Source organism: Physeter macrocephalus, chromosome 11 (assembly GCF_002837175.3).
Source record: "Physeter macrocephalus isolate SW-GA chromosome 11, ASM283717v5, whole genome shotgun sequence".
Lineage (NCBI taxonomy): Eukaryota > Metazoa > Chordata > Mammalia > Artiodactyla > Physeteridae > Physeter > Physeter macrocephalus.
Window position 1 is genome coordinate 175,878,636 of NC_041224.1, and position 24,123 is coordinate 175,902,758.

Here is a 24,123-nt window from a genome sequence, read left to right on the forward strand (position 1 = left end):
TGTGTACCTATGGCATACATGTGATATATGTTGCGTCAAATTGTACTAATGATATACTATATTTCTATATTAACATGATAACATATAATGTAATGTGATATAATAAAGAATATAACATAATACAATACCACATAATATACAAATTACCAACATTGGTAAATGAGCCCCCTGGAGGCCAGGTACATCGTCTAGCATCACAGAGCTCACGAGGGTCAGAGTTTGTACCGGAACCAGACTCTTGGCCCTCAGTTTGAGCCCCTCCACCTGGCTCTAGCTCTGTGAGCGCTGCCCCTCCCCATCCACTGGGCTCCCATGTAATTACGTGAGGATCTCTGTCCAGTTCACAAGGCTGCCTGTGCCCCACATGTTTTCGGCACTCACCAGTGTTCCCAGGGGCTGTCACCCTTGAGTGTTCTGGCTGTGGGTGGTCCCTCAGGCTCAAGCTCTATGTGAAGACAAGGGGCTTTTACCTGCGGGGAGACCTCCCAATCCCCTTCCTAAGGCTGGGCAGGCCTGGAAGTCACCTGTAAAACTGATGGGATTTCAAAAAATAAAAGTAGATTCAATCACAGTGAAGCAACCTGAGGGTTTGGATCAGGTTTCTGCACAAAGGGTGATTAACCAAATGCCTTTGCTGGAATGTGGGTGGGCTTGGCAGGAGGTGAGAGGGACATGAATGAATCTGTCTGCATACTTGGGAAGTGTTTTTAACTCTCATTTTCACTTAAAAAACATTTCTAATCAATTCCACTTACCTGTTTCTCCTCCCTCTGTTCTTCCTGGTTGACAGGGAAATATGGTGAAAGTAAAGAGGCCTTGGAGTAAGACCATCCCTTAATGCTCTGTGTGCTTAGGTGACTTACTTTCACTACCTGAGGTTTGGTTTCTGATTCAGTAGGTCTGGGTGGGGCATGAGAGTCTGTATGTCTAACAGATTCCAAGGTGAGGGTGCTGCTGTCGATCTGGGACTGAGCTCTGGTCGCCCCTGGACTGGGAGAGAGAAATGATTTCCTCAAAGAGTCACAGCAGGTTAAGACCAAGGGCAGAGATCAAACCCAGGAGAAGTGGAGAAAACGATTATTTGCAGTTCTTCATGATCTTCCTGTATTTAAATTATATAGTCATGCCTTTGGTCACGTGACTTTTCAAAACCACCTACCAAAGTGGTATTTCCCTGCCCCACTGATATCCCACTCAACCATGTGACTTGTTTGGGCCAATGGAATATGGCAGGAGGAGAGTGAGTCTGTTCCAAAGCAAGGCCTCAAGAGACAGTGCCTGTTTTTGTTGACACTCTGGGATTCCTGCCATTCGCCGTGAGCAGAGCATGCCTCAAACAGCTCCAGTCCAAAGAGAAGAAGGAAACACACGGTGCAGACTTGACTCTGACGGTCAGTCTGGGTGCAAGTTCAGCTGACCAGCAGCTGGAATCAGAGCTGCTCACCTGAGGCCAGCCTAGTTCAGCCAAACTGCAGATGACCTGTGGACCCATAAGTGAGAGAGTGTAGTTGTAAGCTACTGAATTTGGGGGTAGTTTGTTATACAGCATGAATGCAGCAATTGCTGACTAATACACACTTGTGTCTTAGCATTACATGAAGATCATCTTTCAGTTCAGAAAGGCAAAGAAATGTACCACGTATTAAGCAGCTACCGTGAGCCAGGACTGTGCTTGTAAAACTGTATCTAGGAATTTCTTGTTTCAATCATTTCACTAGGTATCTCTCTAAACTCAGTACCTTAAAAAAGTGGTTCCAGTAGTTGCAGCTTTTATTTGTATAAGCTCCACTCTTTACCAATATCTCTCAAACTTCATCTTGACCTGTCTTGGATAGCTCCCTCCAGTCTGCCTGGTATGTGCCTGTGCTGTTTATTTTTAATAATTCTGGCATCAGAGGTCACCCAACACTCTTCTTACAGTCTCTCTAACGACTTGGTGTCCACCGTGGCATGGCTTCATCCCAACACACACTTGAAAAAAAAAAAAAAAAAAAAAGAGAACAAAAATAAAACATAAAGTCTCAACTTTAAGATGTAGGAGATAGGCCACTTGTTTTGTTGCTGCTTATTTTAAGGGGGAGGAAAGATGAGTGTCTTTTCTTCTTATGAATAAACATTAAAAAGAAAGAAGTACTTCAAGAGCTGAACTCTTCCACTGGACACAAATGCAGAGAAATTCTGTATATCTTTAAATGTTTTATAGATCCCCGTCATATATAATTTATCATGTTGTGAAACTGAGACCTTCTTTGAATGAAAATTTTACTATCGGAGCCTGGGGTACTTTAGTTTGATGATTTAAAACTCTCAATGCACTCGTAGCAAATAGCACGTTTTTATGACAGTGTGTTTGTCCAAGAGGTCAGCTTTCAGCACAGTAGGAAATTTCCCCCAGTAAAATTATTTCAAAGAGAAATATGTCTCCCAGCCCAATTCTTCTTGCAGAAAACGCAGGTGCAATTCCAGATAGCATTGGGTGTCCATCTTTCAAGAAGACACTAGGCAGCAGGGCTGCTCATTCATCTTGTGGTTTTGGACTGATGCTACAGAGATGTACTTTGAATCTTGTCTTTGCCCTCATTTGGCTGAACCTCTCAGTTTTCAGCCATAACATGATGTTAATGATATCAACTTTCAGGAATTTATTTGTGAGGATTAAATGAGATGGTAGTCTGTCAAAATGTCTGGTACATAATTATTATTACACCACATTATTCTGCAGACTCTGCTTTGAAATGAAATCAGCTCCCCAGTGGGATGTGACAAAGTACGATATAAAGAAAGAGTCCAGTCAACTTGTAGGCAAGGATTTAGGAAAATCCATCCAATACTGCAGAGATTCAGCGGCCAGTGGAATGAAGAGTGAGGGAACAAGTAAGGGAATTTTAGATACAAAGGTTTGGTGAAAAGAGTGGTGTGCATTGAGAAGCTACATTCTGGTGTCCCAACCTCAACCTTTACCTTGTCCTCTGCACTGCGGGGAGCTCCTGATTAGGAAAGGTAATAAACTGTCATCTATGTAGCCAATCAGAGAGCCAGCCACTCAGTCACCCATCCTTCCATCCATGCATCCATCCATCCATTGATCCGCCCATCTGTCCCTCTAGCTGTTTATCTCTCTATTTCCTCTTTCTGTCCGTCAATCTACTCTGCAAGCAGTGAAGAGATCCTAGACAGATACTGAGATAAGCTCTGCAAACACCAAGATGTAAGTCCAAGCCGATGGTCTCCAGGTATTTAGAGATCAGTTGTGAGGAAAATCAGGCAAAGTCATATTTTCAAGGCTGTGTGCTCAACGTTACAAGAGAAAGGGCATGGGATGTTAAGTAAGCATAGAACAGGGACAGCCTTTCCAATCTAGGAAAATCCAGGAGGACCTGCCAGGTACTTGGGGTGAGGAGCATTTAATCATCAAGTGGGTGATATGCGAAAGGCATTCCAGAGAGAGAGAACAGACATCGGGCTCAAAGCACAGATCTTTCAGGGAATAGTGTATTAGTCAGCTGGAGCTATTGTAATAAAGTACCATAATCTGAGTACCTTAAACAACAAACATTTATTTCCTCACGTTTTTGAAGCTGGAAGTTCACAATCAAGAGGTCCGCGGGGTTGGTTTCCGGTGAGAACTCTCTTCCTGGCTTGCAGACAGCCCTCCTTCTCCCTGTGTCTTCACAAGTTTCTTCCTCTGTCTTTGCACAGAGAGAGAGAACTCTGGTGTCTCTTCCTCTTCTTATAAGGACACGGGTCCCATCAGTTCAGGGATCCACCATTACGACAACATCTCACCTACATTTTTTTTTAAGGTCTTGTCACCAAATACAGTCATATTGGAGGTTAGGGCTTCAACCTATGAATTAAAAGGAACGCAATTCAGCCCGTAACATACGGTGACTAGGTTCACATAGCGGACACTCAGGAGGCATGCGGGCAAAAGAGGGTGGGTCAAACGCTGGAGAGGTAAGCAGGGATGCACTCAGCGCAGGGTGGTCCCTGCGTCCACATAACCATGAACAGCACACAAGTCAGAGAAGGGCCCCACCTCTGGCAGAAAGAAATCAGTGAGGAGGCTTGAGCTGCTTTAGCGTTTGTGCTCCATTCAGACACCCCCGGCCCCCGGAAAGCACAATGGCAGGTCACAAAGCCATGCTTATTAAGGTTTCAAAGCTTGGCCTCCCACTGATTTCTCCCTGAGCTGGAGGCTTCCAACTTCAGAAACCTGCAGATTTGATTGGGGAATGACTCTCTTGAACTCCAGGTGTACGCCGATGGGGTTCGATTTAAGATTTCATTCCCTTCGAGATGATCCGAAGTAGAAACTTCTCCAGAGGATGCCAAGTCCATTTTGGAGATCTATGGAAGCAGATGAAGACCGTGTGCCTGCGGCCTGTGAAATTTACAAGAGCGGGGGTGCGGGGAGGACGGAGGCCTGTAGGTCAAGGGTGAGTCGCATCCCCCGGGCTCTGTGATCCGTGTGCCCTGCCTCCCGAGGAAGCGGGAGTGGCTGCCCTTTCGCCGTCAGAGCAGCCCCCCACCCCTTGCTCTTATCCTCTGCTGAACTTATTAAGTTGGTATCAAGTCAACGTGTCCCTTCTTGATAGCACACAAATTCTCTGAGGGCTGCAGAATTCCGCATCCGTCCTCTTACCTGTCACTTCAGCCGCCTTTTAGTGGTGTTAAAAGAAACCTTTACTGCCACTCACATCACCCACTCACCTTGTTCTCGGGCAGTGACGCTCGTGTTGTGTTTCTCCCGCTCTGCCACCACCAGCTCCCGTGAATTAGCATTCGCCAAATTTATACGTGCTCATTAGTTTGAATAAATTTAACAGCTGCTGCTCCTAAGCTTTAAAAATGTAACCAGGCTTTTCCTTGGATGTAATTGAGGCCTCTTTAGAAAAGTAAATTACAGCCTGACTCCCAAGGAGGCATTTTATGAGTTTCGAGTCAAGAGGTCTCTTTGGGGCATCATAGGAGCTATAAATACCTGGGGGGTGGGGAGGAATAAAACAATAAAATCCCCCCGGTCAATTCTGCCTTCCCTGTTCCCTCGGGCCCTCCCCTCCTCTCTCTCACACACATAGAAAACCACCAATGGCAACCTGCATTGGATGGAGACCCCAGTTGTCCTCTTTTCTGCTGCTTGAATAGATGGGCAGCAGGGTGGAGCCTGCGTTTCTCAAAGCCACGCCTCTGGGCCAAATGCCTCGGAACCGCTGGGGGATGCTTGTGAAAGATAGGACTTCCGTGCCTCTCCTCAGACCTCTGGCATCAGAACCCCCCGTTCCCGCAGCTGGGTCCTGGGAGTCTCTGTTCATTACAAGGATCGCATCAGACGTTGATGTTGCATAAATTTGAAACTTGCTCTAGCAGCGGGCTAAACACAGACTTTGGAGGCATTTTGGTTTAGGAGATAACCCAGACTCCACTGTGTTCTCACATGACGATGCTAGGCAAAGTGTTCACTCCCTCTGAAGGGACTGGTACTCAGCGAATAGTGCTTTTGTGGTGATGAAAAGAGATACTCAAGAATATGTCCTTGTAGGTAAATGTCAGGCTGTCGAGGGCAGCTGCCCCAGGAATAACTCAGGTCAATATTCTATCAGTCGGAGTCAGGTTGTTAATTATGGAAATCACCTGCATGGTTGGCCTCCTGGGTGAGAGGCTTCAGTCGAGGAATATTATTTTAGTACCTGCTAGGTGATGGCTGCAGTAGTAGGTGCTGGAAATGTGGTGTTGAATGCCCTCTTATACATAAATAAGATAGTAAACTAAGTAAGCTAGCAGCAATAAACTACAAAAGTATAATGCATCACATTTTAGATGGTGATAGCCCCTTGGAGAAAAATAAAGCGTGTTATCGGTAGGAAGCGCCAGATATGGGATGGGGTGAGGTGGGGGCTGGGGGGATGCTTCATTGAGAGGCTACATTTGTGCAAAGACCAGAGGAGGAAAGGACACCAGCCAGAACTATCTGGAAAGAGGTCATAGCTGTCCCTATGGCAGAGGGGCTAGAAGGCCAGTGGGGTGGGTCAGAGAGCTGCTTCTCCAGCAGGAAGACCCAAGTGGCCAGAGTCCAGGGAACATGTGCCCATATGTCCAGGTCCCCATTGTCCAAAATAAGCTCAATAGGCAGCAAGAAAGCAGGAGAACTTTCTGGAATTGCAGCACAAGATGGAGATGCACGCCAGGCTTCACAGAAGTGGCCCATTTATCAGGAGAAGGATGGACCAGCAGCAAAGTATGCTTTAAAGCCCTAAGGGTGTTAGAAGCTCCAAGAAGAGAGAAAGTCCATTTGAGAGAAAGAGAATAATTAAATCCCCATCAGGTAGACGTTTTGTATAGGAATAATAACAACCATTACTTATTAAACACCTACTATACTCTGGGGAAGACACCAGGAATTTCACGTACGTTAATCCTTGTGAAGTAGGCACATTGTAAAGGAGGAAGCCACGTCAGAGATGCAGGGAGGAGCCCAAGTTTGCAAGCAAGAAATGTACTGCCATCTTCCAGTCTCCACCTGCTGACTCCAGAAACAGCCCCACTTCCAGCCCCAGCATGTTACCTTGCACCCCTGAGCCCAGGCAATATGTACAAAAAGAGTGCTACTAAACACCAGAGGACAGCGGAATATGAACACACAATGGCTGAGAAAAAGCTAACAAACAACCAAAATGAATTTTGCTTCTGGCGCAGAGACAAACCCAGACATTTAACTCAGACGCTTTTGTGTGTCCAGGGCACCCCCCAGGCCCAGATGCCTTTATTTGTACATGCATGCATCCACAAAGGCATCCTTGAACTGTAGGGCTTAGTGGTTAAGAGGCTTGCAGCTTAAGACTTAATGCCTGGAACTGAATCTGGCTGGGCCACTGTGATTCTCTGTGCCTCAGTTTCCTCATCTCTAAAATGGGGATAATAATAGTGTCAACTTCATAAGGATGTTCTGAGAGGGACCAATGAGATTATCTATGTATCAGGCTCAGCACCAGGCCCGGCAAGCTGTAAAAAGTCATGAACCCTTGCTATTTCCTAACTCGTTCACTGTTCCATTTATTGTTCACTTAAACATTCTAATAATTCTAACAATTAACCAAGTTTAAGAAAACTCAGACTTGTGAATCCCACTTAACCATATATAAACCATTTAAATTATTTTAGGTTTTCAGCATCCTCTATCCCATGCCCGGCATACACGTGTACACACACACACACATGCACACACCTCTCATTCTTATTTCTCTATTCTACTGCCCACACGGATAGACCAGGGCATAATCTTTCTCCATTCCATGTCTCACCTGCTTTTCCCTATGGCAAGAGCAGCTCTCCCTATGGTGCAGAGGGCATATGGCATATGGCAGAGGGCATATGGCACCTCCTCCCTATAGACTCCCTTCAACACCCAGGCTCACTTAAGTGTGCTTCACCCTTCTCTGCTAAGTCCTACCCCTCTCTCAGGGCACCGGGGCCCTTCCTAAACTCTGGTATAATTCCATGCTACTCTTGAGTCTTTTCTCCCAGACTCTGAATCCCTGGACACAATAGATTATTAAAATTTGCTCTTCGAGTCTTAGGATAATACCTAGAATTTTGCTGGCACTTGGTAAGTACTTATTGGGTAAAATCATCAATTCAAAAGCTGGACATAATTCAAGATAGGTTTGTCTCAGTTGAACCAAAACCCTAATAAAACCCTGTCATCACAAACAACAGACTTTCAGAATTCGTCTTCGGCACCTTCACATCACAACCATAGTCACCTCGATCATCTTTACATTACTACCACCATCATCTTCATCGTTTTACATCATCAGCACCACCATAGTCTCCAACATCTTCATTCCATCGCCACCACCACCATTACCTTTACATCACTGTCGCCATCATTCTTTAAGTTCCTTGTGACTTCTAGCACTTGGCAAATATTTGAGGAGCTCTTCAAAATTCCTTTTTGACCAGGCTTTCCAAAGCAGTTTAAGTTTTATTTATTCAGGGGGGATCATTAATTTTATCCAGTCCGCTAGGAGGCAGGGCTTCAGTTCTGTGGGTGAATTGAATTATCCCTCCACTGTTTCAAATTAGTAGAATAAAAGAAGCTGGATGTTGGCTTTGAGTTTTATGTGTTTTGGTATTTCCCCTGAGCAGAACTTCAAGGGAGCTCTAACTCCCATGTCTGTAGCTGCCTAATTTCCTTGCAGAATCTACCACCTACCCTGTGACTCCTCATCATATTAAGTTTGATGGTGCATTAAATTCTGAGCAGTCACGTGCTCCCTACCTGGAGATTAAGCCCGTACTTGTGTTTCAGTTTTGGGAGATGAGTCTTTATCTGGGGTCCTTTGGGAAGTGTTTCTCCATAAAAGACCTTGAAGTTCCCTGGGATGTAATGTGGTCCTCTCAATAAATAGCAACACCCCTCCCTCACTGCAAAGTAACTCTGAACCTAAATAATTTGTGGGACATGTGGCTGAGACAGGGATAAGTCAGTCTTGAGGATGACGTTTACAGAAGTCATTGATCTCATCTTGAAGAACACACTTGGCTAACACATCAGAAATCTCTTTACTGGCAATTCACTTGAATGAAAAGCATGGACCTTGGAAATATGTACTTATATATGTATTTTATATGAAGATTTTAAAAAATGTTTAAAAGCATTGCCTCTTTGAAAACTTCTTTGTTAAAATATATCATTTCTAATTATAAAAGCCCAGACCTATTCTAAATTAACCAGGTTAGTTAAAGCCAGAGGAATCTTGGGGTGTATTAGTTTCTTCTGGCTGCTGTAACAAGCTATTACAAATTGGGAGGCTTAAAACAATAGAAATTAATTTTCTCTCAGTTCTGGAGGCCAGAAGTCTGAAATCAAGGTGTTGGTAGGCTCCAAGGGATGCATTCCTGGCCTCCTCCAGCTTTTGGTGGCTCCTGGCATTCCTTGGCTTATGGCTGCATCTCTCCAATCTCTGCCTCTGAGGTCACACAGTCTCCCCTTTTTGTCTTAAAACTCCCTCTGCGTTTTCTCTTCTAAGGATATATGTGATGGCACTTAGGGTTCACCTGATAATCCAGGATAAACTTCTTCTCTCTATAGCCCAACTTTATCATATGTTTTGCCTTATAAGGTAATACATATGGGCTCTGGGTTTTAGGTCATGGGCATAATTTTATGGGGGCCACCACTCAGCCCATGACATGGGGTAAGTAGGTACTTGGTGCCAAGATACAACAGGGTTCAAATCCGAACGGCAATTACTAGCTTTGTGGCACAGACATGTTACTCTGGTTTCCTGAGCCTCAGTTTTATTTTCTGTTAAGTGGGGTTAGTAACTTCTAATGCATAAATTATTTCAGAGTAATTCAATGAGATGATGAGTTTAAGAGCTACTTTTATGTGTAAATCTAGAGCTCAGTGTAAAGGGAGATGTTTAATGTGTGTTAGCATTGATAGTGAATTCACATCCAGAGTGTTTTTACTTCCTTTTTATTCCTGTATGTCAATCTTAGACTCAGTTTCAGCTATGCATGGACCATGCCCTGTTACCTCCTCCAGCATCCATCCACACAAACCTCGGTTTCATATCATCTCCTAGGTGGTCATGAACAGCAGGTGGGTAAGCTCTGGGCTATGGAGCCTATCTACACATATAAACTGGTTTCCCAAGAGCTTCCCTGTACTGCTAAATTGGATTCGACTGAAATCAAAAGCCTGTGAAGAAAGCAGAGCAGACAGGAGAGTGGAAATTTCAAGAATACTCCCTCTCAGAAAGTAACCACATACACTAATTGCCCTGTGGAAACACCAGCTGTGAATCCAGGATCTGCCCAGCACTTTGCCATGGGTGAAGTTCTTCATGACTCTAGAGTAGACTTCCTGGGTTCTAATCCCACTTCTGCACTTGTTTGTGACCTTGGTCACATCACAGAGTCTCTCAAAGTCTCCTTCCTCATTTGTAATGTGGGGATATACTAGTACTTACCTTGCAGAGATGTGGGGATTGCACGTGTTATGGTGTGTAAAATGTTCAGTTAGCATCCTGTTAAACACAGTACCTAGACATCCACTCATCTATCCATCCACCCGCCCTTCCACCCATCCATCCATCCATCCATCCATCCATCCATCCATCCATCCGTCCATCCATCAACCTTCCAATACATATTTGTTGAACTAGGCAATGTTTGAAAGGATGCAGGCAATTTAGAAAGCAAACAAATAAAAACCAGATCATTTCAGAAAATGACAAGTGCTAAGATTAAACACAAATAAATACAGACACAGATAATGTGCAATTGAGCCTTGAGGCCCTGAAAAAAAGAGATCAGGAGAATTTTATGCAGGAGCCATAGGTGACCTTTGCTTATGAATAAGGAGTAAGGACATTTGCTGCTTTATCATGTTTGTGTTAAATATGAAGAAAGTCACCCCAAACTCATTCCCTGTACCCTTAGAGGAAACTCTATGCCTTACTGGTCTCTGTTTTCTCAGGTGTAGAACGTAACAGCTGCTCTCTATTGCATACAAAGCGTGATGCCAGAATCACCCTTCACCCCGTCACCTCTCTCTGCAGTGGATTCCGGTCCAGTTCTGTCTGGAGACTTGACTCCACATGAATCTCTGGGATCATTTGGTTCTTACAGGGTGGAGTCAACAGAGAAATGACCCCCAAAATGTTTATGTCATAACCGTCTTGAACTGTAGATATGTTACCTTACATGGAATAAAGAACTTTGCAGATGTGATGAAATTAAGGATGTTGAGATAGGGAGATTATCCTGCATTAGCCAGATGAGTTCAATGTCATCACACGTACCTTATAAAAGGAAGGCTAGGAGGGTCAGAATCAGAGGAGATGTGAAGAAGAGAGCAGAACCAGAGATTTGAAGACGTTATGATGCTGGCTTTGGAGAAGGAGGAAGAGGCCATGAGCCAAAGAATGTGGGCAGCCTCTAGAAACTGGAAAGGCAAGGAAATAGATTGTCCCCTAGAGTCTCCAGAACAAATACAGCCCTGCTGACATCTACGTTTTGGTCAGTAAGACACATATTGAAATTTTGACCTCCACAATTTTAAGATAATAAGTTTGCGTTGTTTTTAAGTCAATAAGTGTGAGGCAATTTTTTACAGAAGCCATAGGAAAATAATGTAGAGAACGTTTCAGAAGAAGTCGTATATGTTCATAGAATCAGAACCTACTGCCCTCAAGATCCATCCGTATTGTTGCAAATGGCAGGCTTGCCCTCTTTCTCATAAGCTGAATAATCCTCCATTGCATAGGCACGTATGCACCCCTTCTTCTTTATCCATTCAACCATGGAAGGACAGCCAGGTTGTTTTTCTATCTTGGCTATTGTCAATAATGATGCAATGAACATGGGAATGCAGAGATCCCTTTGCGATGCTGATTTAATTTCCTCTGGATATAAACCCAGGAGTGGAATTGCTGGATCACATGGTAGTTCTATTTATAGTCTTCTGAGGCACCTCCATACAGTTTTCTACAGTGTCTGCACCAATTTACACCCGCTCCAACAGTGCACAAGGCTTTCCTTTCTCCACATGCTCACCAGCACTGATCTCTTGTCTTTTTGAATACAACCATTCTAACAAGTGTGAGGGGATATACATTATGGTTTTAATTTGCATTTCCCTGATGATTAGTGACTTTGAGCACCGTTTCATGTACTTCTTGGCCAGCTGTATGTCTTCTTTGCAAAATGTCTATTCAGCTTTCTGCCCATTTTTAACCAGATTGCTTGTTTTTCTGCTATTGAGTTGTATGAGTTATTTATATATTTTGAATATTAACTCTGTATGAGGTACTTCATTTGCAAATATTTCCCCCATTCCATAGGTTGCCTTTTCATTGTACTGATTGCTTCTTCTTCTGTGCAGAAGCTTTTTCATTATGCTAAGTGAAATAAGTCAGACAGAAAAAGACAAATACTGTATAATATCACTTATATGTGGAATCTAAAACTGTTAAAACTCATAGAAAAAGAGTAGAATGGTAGTTACCAGGGGGTAAGGGAAATGAAGAGATGGTCAAAGAGTACAAACTTCCAGTTATAAGACAAATAAGGTCTGGAGAGAGATATAATGTACAGCATGGTGATTATAGTTAATAATACTGCATTTTGTACTTGAAAGCTGCTAAGAGAGTGGATCTTAAATATTCTCACCACACACAAAAATGAGTAATTATGTGATGTGATAGAGGTGTTAGCTAATGTTATGGTGGTAATCATTTTTCAATATGTAAGTGTATCAAATCAACACATTGTGCATCTTAAATTTACACAATTTGTATGTCAATTATGTCAATAAAGCTGGAAAAATAAAATTAAATAATAAAAAAGAACCTACTGTATGACAAGCACTATGCTGGACATTTTTTAATATTACATTATTTATTTTTCAAAACACCTCCATGAAGTCATTTCCATTTTACAGATGAGATACTGATGCTCAGAGAGGTTAAGTGCTTAGCAAAGGTCACACAGCAGGTGCATGAAGAGAAATGTTGGAATTCTGGAGTGATTCACTCTTAACCCACTGATCTCCCACCACCCTTTGTTGCCTGTCTACCCAATTGTCTATCCAATTTAGTGTCATGACTCCCCAGCTGTCAGTCCTCATCTGCCATGGCAGCCACCTCCTTCCCAGCACTCAAGCACCCAGATTCCTGCTTTACTTACCACAGTTTTGAGCCTACAGCTCAAGAAATAGAATTCTGAGTCTGGTGCCATTTTGCCATACTAGGTAGCTTCCACGTTCTCAATGCCCCCCACCTACTGGCCTCATTCAATAGTCTCTGAACCAAAATGGTGCCTGTTACCGAGTCCTGGTCCTTCAGCATCAGCTGTCCCCTTGCAGGACCTTCATCCCTCTCCTTCTCCTTTGCCACCTGCCAGCCTGGACTTCCTCCCATCTGAGGCGGCCTCTACTAGCCCGCTTCATCCCAGGGGCCTCTTGAGAGCCAGGGTGGCTGGTCTCATGTGAACCAGTGTGGTCTCCAGTGCAGCTTATATCCGCTGAGAGGCAGAACTAACCCCAACTAGAAACTGGGGCTCCAGAGATGGAGAAACCACGATCTGATGCTTTGTTCTGCCCCTAACAGCCTAGGTAATTCAAAGCAGTTTATTTAATCTTTCTAAGCCTCAGTTTCTTTATTTGCAAAATAGTAGCTGTACCTATCTCACCAAGTTCTTTTGGGGATTAAATGAGTTAAGGCACTGAAAAGCACATAGCCTAGTCCCCAGCAGATAAATAAGCTTTCATTATTTTTGACATACAACTTTCTATTCTGTTATAAGGTTTCTGAGTGTCCTCAAATGCTACGATCCTTGGATAGATTGAAGTCACATTTTGAGGGTCCCGGTATATCATTGAAATAGTCAAAATAAAATGAGAATGATAAAAACATTATGACTGGGCTTCTAGTGTTTGTAATCTACTGTGACTATGTCAACTTGTTAATTAGTTGGAAAACTTAAGCACAAAACAATTAACCCTTGGATACTCTTGTCAAAATTACCTATGTGTTCTTGAGAAAGTGACTTGATACCTCTGGTTCTGAGGTTCCTCAAATGTAAAAGGAAAGGGTTGAACCACCTAATCGTGTATGTATCCTTGCAGCTCGAGATTTCAGCTTCCCAAGGAATAGCTGACCTTCTTCAGACTGAATTATCCAATGTTCCTTCTGAATTTAGAGAGTTTCAACATTTATGTATGAGAAAGACAAGAAATCCTAAAAGGCCAATCAATTTTAATTTTAAAAATGCAGGACTTTACTTCACATGTTGGGATAAAAACATTATGTGTAGTACAGTATTTCACAGAGAAGAGGTGTTAATTGATTTGACTGGGACAAATCTTGTAGAGAAATAGAGGGCTCTTCCAAGGGTAAGGGACCTGTTTTAATGGTAGATAGGAAGCTTTCTAGGGAGGCAAATTAAGAAACCCTTGTTACGATTATTTGACATTGAAGGTGAGGCAAAACTCTATGGATTATGAGGCCACTCAGTTCAGTACCTAGACCCTCTCAGCAGTACTTGGAGCCCCAGGAAAAAGTAGAATGACTGTTAGGAAATATTAAATTTCAAGGAGAATGGGCAATAGACGATTTCTCTAAATGGAATAAAAGTGTAGAGAAGGAGTATCAAGAAGAAAGCAGAAGAAAGGGCCTTCCTTCCTTCCTCTTTCTTTCTCTCTCTTTTAACCTCTCTCTTTCCCCTTCCTCCCTTCCCCCTTCCTTCCTTCCTTCCTTCCTTTTTCCTGGAGCATTGGGAAAGGAGCAATGACCAGTATTCCTTTCAAAAATATAGGAGGCAGGGGCTTCCCTGATGGCGCAGTGGTTGAGAGTCCGCCTGCCGATGCAGGGGACGCGGGTTCGTGCCCCGGTCCGGGAAGATCCCACGTGCCGCGGAGCGGCTGGGCCCGTGAGCCGTGGCCGCCGAGCCTGCGCGTCCGGAGCCTGCGCTCCGCAACGGGAGAGGCCACAACAGTGAGAGGCCCGCGTACCGCAAAACAACAACAACAACAACAAATATATATATATATGAGGCAAAAAGGAGAGAGGAGTTCTGGGTCAGTGAGGCTGCCCTTCCTGCCTCTCCCACTTACTGGTTGTGATGGTTAATTTTATATGTCAACTCAGTGGGAACATGGGGTGCTCCAATTAAACATCCTTTCTGGCTCTGTTTGTGAGGGTGCTTCCAGAAGAGATCAGCATTTGAATTGGTAGACCGAGTAAAGCAGATTTTCTTCACGATGTGGGTGGGCATGATCTCGATGAGTCGAGGGCTGGGGTAGAATGTGGAGGAAGAGGGGATTTGGTTTCTCTGCCTGACAGTTTGAGAGGGATGCCAGTCTTCTTCCGCCCTCAACTGGGACTTAACACCTCTGGCCCCTTGTTCTCAGAACTCTACCGTCAGCTTTTCTGGGTCTCATAGGGACTTAGCTTCCAATCACATATGAGTCAATTCTATGTAATGAATTGGTTCTATTTCTCTGGAGAACCCTGACTAATGCACCAACCAGTCTTGTGGTATTGGCAAGGCACAGAGCTTCAGTGCTTCTGCTTTCTGAATCCTGCAATGTATAGAACCCAATGGATCCAGAAGATTGTTTTGAGTGAAGAACAAACTGGAGAAAAATGTTTTGTAAGGTTTCTAATGTTAACAAGATTGCGTTTGTTGTCATTAAGTTTTTGTTGTTGTCACCTAGTATACTAGAAGAGGATTCACCCTCCAAAAAGAAAGCTAAAATGGTATGTGATGTGGATATTTGATCTGCTAGAATTTTGCATGTGTTCTGAAAACAAGATCTGAGCAACTTAAGCCCTTTCTATAAAGCAACCATGTATCTACTATGTTCACTTTTCATTTCTTTAATGATTTGTTCATTTTTGAAATGGTTGCAATAAAAAATAATATAGTGAATATACAATTAAATATACATACAGTTAGAATGTTTTGACTAGAGGGGGAAATATAATAATGATTCCAACCTAGAATGACTAAGTCGCCTTTCCAATTTGTTCTAGAGCTTTTTTGTGTTCCAAGTGAAGTGGAGGTACAATCAGTCATTCAACTTTCATTGTTGGTGAAGAGGGTTAACACCAATCTCTTGGGGTAAATTAATATATTTTATAGCTGTGAATTCTAAAAGTAATTTTTTAATTAAGTGTTTTATGTAATTTTATATTTTGAAATGAGACATATCACAGCATAGTATTAAATGAGCCTAATATTATGCCAGTCTCCTTTCAGTTCCAATCCTCTATAAACTAGGTTTATGAGAGTTAAATACCATTCACTTTTATTCTCAGAAATACAGCTTCCTCACCATGTGCAGAGGACTAGAGGAATTTATGGTTAGCAAGGTCTCTGGTGCCTTGTAAATTCTCAGTATACAATTGTTATTATTACTATTTTTATTATCATTATTTGGAAGGCCAAAACACGGAATGATGAGGTAGACGATATCCCCTAAACATAATTCTAGCAAATGGGCTTCTGGTAGTAGAGCAGGTTAGATGATCAGAAGAATGTCTTGGCTGAAATACTACCAGATCTGAGCTTAACTAGAAGTTAATAACAGAAACATAAATAAACATAATTATAATGTTTTTCTGGACTTGATAGAATATAAGGGACATCTCTAAGAACTAAAAACAGACAAACATACAAAAAACATGACTAAGCTGAACTTGAACATGAAACTTGAACAATAAGTAAGTCTCCATTGAAGAATCTAAGTCTAGACTCCAGTACAATGGAGGAGCCCAACCTGAGAGCTATACTTTGGACCAGGAAGCTTATAAGAAGCCAAAAATAGTACCAGTCTGTAACATCCTCTGACGCTAAGAAAAAGCAAATGAAAATCCTCTCTGGAGATCATAAGTAGGTCTCATACACACACATATACAGAATTATACATATGATATAAAATAAGTGTCTGTGAAATATTTAAGAAAATAAAATTAGAAAAGGATAAAAGTCTATCAAACATGTCTATGCAGAATTGATTAAAAAATAACCAATAGTACATTTATAAATAAAATTATTGAATTTCAAAACCCCATGAATGGGTTAAATATTGAATAAGACACAAATGAACTGACGATTTGGGAACCACAATGGTAAATCAGAAGAAATATCCAGAATGTTTGAAAGAGAGGCAAGAAAATAAATAAATAGTGAAAGCAGTTATAGAATACAGAAATTAAGAATATAGAAAATAAAGTTCAGTGTATATCAAGCAAGATTAAACAAAATAACTTCACACTTAGATACACTGTAAAACTGCAGAACATCAAATAAGATTCTCAAAGCAGAGAGAAAAATATAAACCACCTGACAACAGACTTCTCAATGGAAATAATGGAAACAAGGAGACAGTGCAGTAACATCCTTCAAGTTTTGAGAGATTGTAACATTCAACCAAGAATTGTGTAGCCACAAAAACTATCATTAAAAATAAAAGTAAAATAATGTTATTCTATGATAGCTCAAAATTATGGCCATCATACCACTATAAGGTAAATTTAAAAGATATTCTTCAGGCATATAGAAACACATTTTAGAAGGAAAAATATCTGGGATCCTTATCCTTTCTTTTTTGCAGAAGTTTAAGATACTTATTAGCTTTAAACCTTGTTAAGTATAGATGACAAAAATTTCAGGTGTAGCTATTGAAAATAAAGAAGTTACATATATAAATTTCAAACCAATGGAGAAAAAAAACCAAACAATTCAACTAACAACAAAATTCCACAATTAATTCCCCTACACTATCCTACGCAGAAAATAAAATTATAGAAAACTGAGTAAAGAGTCATAGATACAGCATTATTATTAAAGGCATCAAATAAAGGTTATAAAGTAGGATGCTAGGAAAAAGCCCAATGCTATGAATAATCACAATAAATATAAATTGATTGAATTCCATTAGTAAAAAGTTATTAAATATAAGACTTGTTAAAAAATTAAGTATATGGTGTTTACAAAAGTATACCTACCTAACACATGACAACATAGAAAGGTAGCAAAATATATAACAGGCAAATACTGACCATATAGAAATTAGAAAAATGGACTTTAAGACAAAAATGATTATTATGCAGAGTGACAGTCTCTATATAATAATAGGTGGCAATTCATCAAGATACATCTATTATGACTTGATTTCAACATTTAACATATTTTCAAAATATATAAAGCAAAACTGATAGAATTACTGGGAAGAACTGACAAGTACACCTTTGTAGTGAGATATTTCAAAATTATTACGGCATTCAGTTGCATACACGATCTCTTGGTGAATATTTATTGAACATCCAGATCGTAAATGCTTATGCTCATTTCTTTGTAGCATTAGACTGAAGCTGATGACATAAAATTTAAACCTTGTCAAAGTTAAGAAGCTCTGGGAAGGACTAGGATATGTAGGTCAGCAATGTAGTCTTCCAAGAACTAAGCTGGCTGTAAGGGGCATGTCAGAAGTAGCAGGGTTATGAACACACAGCACATTCCTTAAAGGAACCTCCAAAAGTTCTAGGCTTTTGACAGGAACATGGAAGCATGACTCTCTGATGGTACCGTCTCTGAATACCTAGAAAGTGAACAGATTCTGAATTAAGATGAGAGTGTTCAGTTATAAAAGCCTGTTGAGCATCCATGGGCCTGCATTTGTTGGCATATTTGGGGGTCCTAAGCAGAACCCTTGTGGATGAAAGGTCCTCATGCCCTCCCTAGAGGGGGTGTGGGTCTCAGCAATCCAGGGGCCCCTTTAAATCATAGGCTATGCATGTACCACAATGTTCATTGCAGCACTATTTACAATAGCCAGGACATGGAAGCAACCTAAGTGTCCATCGACAGATGAATGGATAGAGAAGCCGTGGCACATATATACAATGGAATTTAACTCAGCCATAAAAAGAAACGAAATTGAGTTATTTGCAGTGAGGTGGATGGACCTAGAGTCTGCCATACAGAGTGAAGTAAGTCAGAAAGAGAAAAATAAATACCATATGCTAACACATATATATGGAATCTAAAAAAAAAAATGGTTCTGAAGAACTTAGGGACAGGACAGGAATAAAGACGCAGACACAATAGCCAGGACATGGAAGCAACCTAAGTGTCCATCGACAGATGAATGGATAGAGAAGCCGTGGCACATATATACAATGGAATTTAACTCAGCCATAAAAAGAAACGAAATTGAGTTATTTGCAGTGAGGTGGATGGACCTAGAGTCTGCCATACAGAGTGAAGTAAGTCAGAAAGAGAAAAATAAATACCATATGCTAACACATATATATGGAATCTAAAAAAAAAAATGGTTCTGAAGAACTTAGGGACAGGACAGGAATAAAGATGCAGACACGTAGAGAATGGACTTGAGGATATGGGGAGGGGGAAGGGTAAGCTGGGACGAAGTGAGAGAGTGGCATGGACATATATACACTACCAAACGTAAAATAGATAGCTAGTGGGAAGCAGCCACATAGCACAGGGAGATCAGCTCGGTGCTTTGTGTCCACCTAGAGGGGTGGGCAAGGGAGGGTGGGAGGGAAGGAGATGCAAGAGGGAGGAGATATGGGGACATATGTATACATATAGCTGATTCACTTTGTTATACAGCAGAAACTAACACACCATTGTAAAGCAATTATACTCCAATGGAGATGTTTAAAAAAAAAAGATTAAAAAAAACCCAGAGACTATGTTTAATCAACAACAAAGCCATGCTTTCAAACTAGGGGAAAAAATGGTTCATACATGGATGGCAAGGTCTTTAAAAGAAAATTTGATTTTGAGACCAATGGCCTGAGTTCTGACTCTACTCCTTAGAGACTTTGTGAAGACTCTTGCCTTAAGCAAGGCAATAAACCATGAGTTATGATACTTACCTACATCTCCAGTTTGCTTACCTATGTCCCAAAAGCAGGATACAAATGGAAAGATTTGTCATCCTTGTAATCAAGGAAGACAAGCACACAGGCAACCCTGACTCATTTGTGGAATATGCTCTAAGGAAAGAGTAGAAAATAAGGTTGTCAGATAAAAATGTCAGCCAAGAAAGAACTGCTTTGAATATTGTCAGAATAGTCCAGGTTTGATTCCTGAGGAAGCATGAGGCCTTGTTGGAGGTATTTGGGCAGGGAACAGGATGCTTAAATATCTGTGATATCGAGAATGAATTGAAGTGGATATTTATTATTTTGTCAAGTCGGAATAAGACTCTCCTTCTGAGAAATGCTCTTTCAAATCACAGTGTTCTATTGAAGTTCCCCAAATAGTTTATTTTATTACAAACTGGTCATGTGACAGAAGCTAAACCAGTCAGTATTCTTCTTGGAAATTTTTTCTAACTTAATCTGAAACAAAGAACTAACATCCTTCTCTAGTGACAACAAAATGGCAATGTGATTCCCAAGTACTCAAGGGCCAGGATGCTCGGTCTTGTCAGTGCACTGCCTTCCTGTCATCTTCTGTTTTATAATAGTGGAGGTGACATGACAGCCTAGCCTTTCTGTTGTGTCTTTCATGATACTCTGACCCTAAACTTTAGCCCTAAACCTCCTCTAGGTATCACTTCAGCTGTTTCTCTCACATCATCCCATTTGTTCTTCACAACCGATGTCTGACTTTGACATTGCTGCTGTAACTTAAAGGTGAGGAGTGCATGGACCAAGGTGATCCAGCTCAAAAGCAACGATACCCTTTTTCCAACACACCCCATCGCATGCTGCTTGCATCAGTATTTGCCCCGGCCTTAAACCCAGAACAGGTTGTATCTCTAGTTAGTGCCCTGGTTTGGATAGAATTCTAATTCTAGCAATTTACCAATCATGTTGGGGATGGCGAGCATTTGTGTCACATTATCTTAAACACCATTAGCTGGAAAACACACACACACACACACACACACGTACACACACACACATGCGCACACACACATACACACACACAGAGCATGGAGGGCTCTAAAGCCATTTTCCCTTTCTGATAATGACAGGCGCTTTGAAATCTTACGTTTCACATTGGCAGTTAGGTATTGAGGGAAAAGTCTTTCCTTATTCCATGGAATTAGTGCTGATCAAAAAATGGATTTAATTTTCAAGACAAGGCACTGAAAAGCAGGTAGATGAAAAAGCAGGCATTGAAAGCCTGCTTCTCAATGTAGCTTTTGAGTCAGAATTGTTCCTCCTGTCATTGCTATAAAAGAAATTTCTGCCCCTGATCTGTCAGTTTGCACTTTGGCACTTGAAGATTCGAATGTGATCAGATGTGGATGCTTTACCATAGCAGCATTTTAAGGACTTTGGAATTTTCAGTTTGATTACCGCATTGAGAAGACATATATTTTACTTAAAACAAGGATGCCTGATGGGATTTGGGGGAAAACTTCCAAAAATGAGGCCATACTGGAAATATTAAATACAGATACAGTAGTAAAACATTCAGCTAAAATAGCAATAAACTGGACCTCCGATGGGCCTCTTGAGGAATTAAAAAGAGCAGCTTCCTTCTGCGGGTGTGTTCAGAAAGAAATAAATCAACTCCGTGCTGTTGCGTAGAAATAAGACCCGGGTATATCTTTATTTAAGATATGTAGGATGCCAGGTCAGAGAAATGTGGAGGAGAAATACATATTGTTTTTGAAACTGAAACATGAATATGGTTGCGATTTTAATGTTTCTTGCTGGAAAAAGGTCATCTTTGGCGAGGTCGGGGTTTTCTTAAGGTCACTTCACATAGAGATCTCTGCCTTCCTTTGGCATTTCATCTTGCAGAGACCTGACTCTTCTGACACATGGTATGGGTGCTTGGCACACCCCATGGCTATTTCTATCAACATCTGTGACGTACACGGAGTGGAATATGCACTGATTGGAGACAAAGATCCACAGTCTCTCTGAAGCTGGATATTGGATTGGGAGAATGGAGAGAAAGTTTTTATTATCATTTAAAGGGACAGTGATCATATTTCTAAAATAAAAGTACAGCTCCAAATCCCTGGGTGGGGGCGGGATAGGAACAGGATATAAATACAGGAAGTATGATGTTTTCTGTTGCCCTCCACCACAAAAAGTTTATTTTGAAAGGAGATGAATTTAATTCATTTCAAAATACTAACAAGTCACCTCTTCTTTTAGGAAAGGCAGCCCAGATTTATAAGTTCGTAATAATGTTTTTAATTAAATTGTCTGAGGTTATTTACTAGCAAAATAGATTATAAGCATATGACCACAGTTAAGTCTTTTCTATACTCAGAGCCTCAGTTCTGTGTCCTGTGGAGCTTACGAGGGTCATATCTAATCCTACGTCATATGTCTCCAAGTGGTCTATAAAATAGTCTGAAATTGAAGGAACCATTATTATTATTACCTTTCATAACTGATGATTATGACATTGATTTTAATAGCTGAGTATAATATAACTAGGTTTCCTATAAGGAACTTAATCTAAAGAAAATGAAAAGGAAGGAAATTAAAAAGTGAATACAAAACAAGACTGGGTTGCTAGGGAGTTGATACTGTATATATCAAATTAAAGCTGAGCATTTTTCCTTATCTTTTTCCAATATTGTGTTTTTAGACTTGGTAAACAATTGAATCAGAGTACAGAAAAAAAAAAATCCTTTTTCTCTTACATCATGGTTCAGTGTCCTTTGCTGTCTGAACATTTCACTAAGCAAATCATCCAATCCCACCTACTGGAATTGGGGGTTTGGGTCACTCCTGTGTGATAACTGTAGCCTCAGAGAAGAAAATCATCTTACCAAGAAGCAGGAAAAGCTGTAATACACGGGTTCAGGATGGTGGCGTGACTCATTCAGAACCCACTCCCATCCCACCCTCACTGTACCCCTCCTCAGATGTGGGATCTGCGTGATTCTCGCAGTATTGACTGTTCTGCCCAATATTTCAGCAGGAAGGAAAGGTGTGTGGCAACCATCCAGGCTGTGGGAGACCCAGGTGCTCCCTTTCTGGAAAGTATCCAGGTGCCCACCCCCAGGGCTCAAAAGAGGTTTCACCTCTTTTTCAGTTTCCAGGTGTAACTGAAACTTCTGTTTCTTGTTGTTGCTTCCCAACCTGCGTCCCCCTGCCTACACCTGAATAGTCTCGGGTAAGTGCCATGATCATACTTTCATGTTCTGCCATGTGCAGAGGCCAGAGGCCACCAGGGAAGGCTATAAAGTGTTTTGTTCATTCATTTAGGCTAATTAGGAAAATAGAGCATAAAAGTTCTTCTCCTGTATCTCCCCTGGAGGACCTCCCAAAACAGTTTTCTAAAGACAGAACTTTCCTGCCTCATAAGCCAGAATGTTCCTCCTTTCAGTAGAAAGAAAGCAAAATGCCATGCAAATAGCTCGGTACACATTGTGGAGAGACCATGTTGCAGCTCTCTCCCTGTCTCATTTCATTTGTTCACTCACTCCCTAGGGTCTCTGTCTTTGGGGAGCTCATTATCTAATGGGGGACATCCATCAATAACTTGAAGTTAGAAGGGCAGTGGTGTCGAGTGCTACAAAGAAGGGCATAGTAGGAGAAGCAGGTGTGGAAAGGGGATCAGGCTTGGAGTCTTAGGGAGAGATTCCTGGAGAAAGCAAAGAAGGTACCAGCATCTGTAGAACGGTGAGGGTCAATCGGCCGTGGGGAAGGAAAGGACAGAGCCTATCACAAGCCTGGAAGGAGCACTGATTGCTCTTGGAGAACAGAAGGAAAGAGTGCAGCACTTTTAAAACGTGGTCCCTTAATCATCTGATATTCTTTCATCAAGGGATGGGGTTTATGTCCTTTGAAAATGGGTAGGCTTTTGTGACTACATAGGGGAAGAGAATGTGACAGAAGAGATGCTTTGTGACTTCCAAGGCTAAACCATGCAAGGCCATGCAGTTTCTGGCTGCCTATCCTCAGTCACCCCGGGCCCAGACTCCAGGCTCACAATGAAGATGTCATGTTGGAAGGGGATCCTCCAGTCCCAGCTCTTCTGAGACCCAACCCCTGGTCTCAGACATCCTCACTGGGCTCTTCCTGAATTCCCCACCCGTAGAATTTGTTATCTAGTTGGCTCTTCTAAGTGTGGAATCATTTATTTCACAGCAATGGACAACAGGAACAAGTAGTGTGGGTAGAGTACAGCCAATGAGGCCAAGGATGCTGTGAAATGAGATGGAGAGATAACCTGCTCCAGACTGTGCCTGACCTTAGGACCATTTGGAGGACTTTGTTCACTATTCCTAGAGCTATGGGAATTTATTGGGAGGTTTTAATCTGGGAGAAACAAAACCAGATTTGTTTTTTGTAAGATTATAGGAGCTTCAGTGATGGTTTGAAAAGGGACAGGATTGGGTTTGGAATCAGAGATGACTGAAGTGTCTAGGTGAGAGATGATGGCATCATGAACAAGCAAGGTGGTGGTGGACATTAGTTGAAGTGAAAAGAGTAGAAACATCTTCAGAGGATAAAATTACCTTGTGTCGGCCATGGCTTGACCAGGAGGGTGAGTCTCTGGGAGGGGTCCCTTTGACGCCTAACGGGCCAAGTCATGTTGCTTATTGATGGTGATGCTACTTATTAAGATGGGGCAGGGAAAAGATCA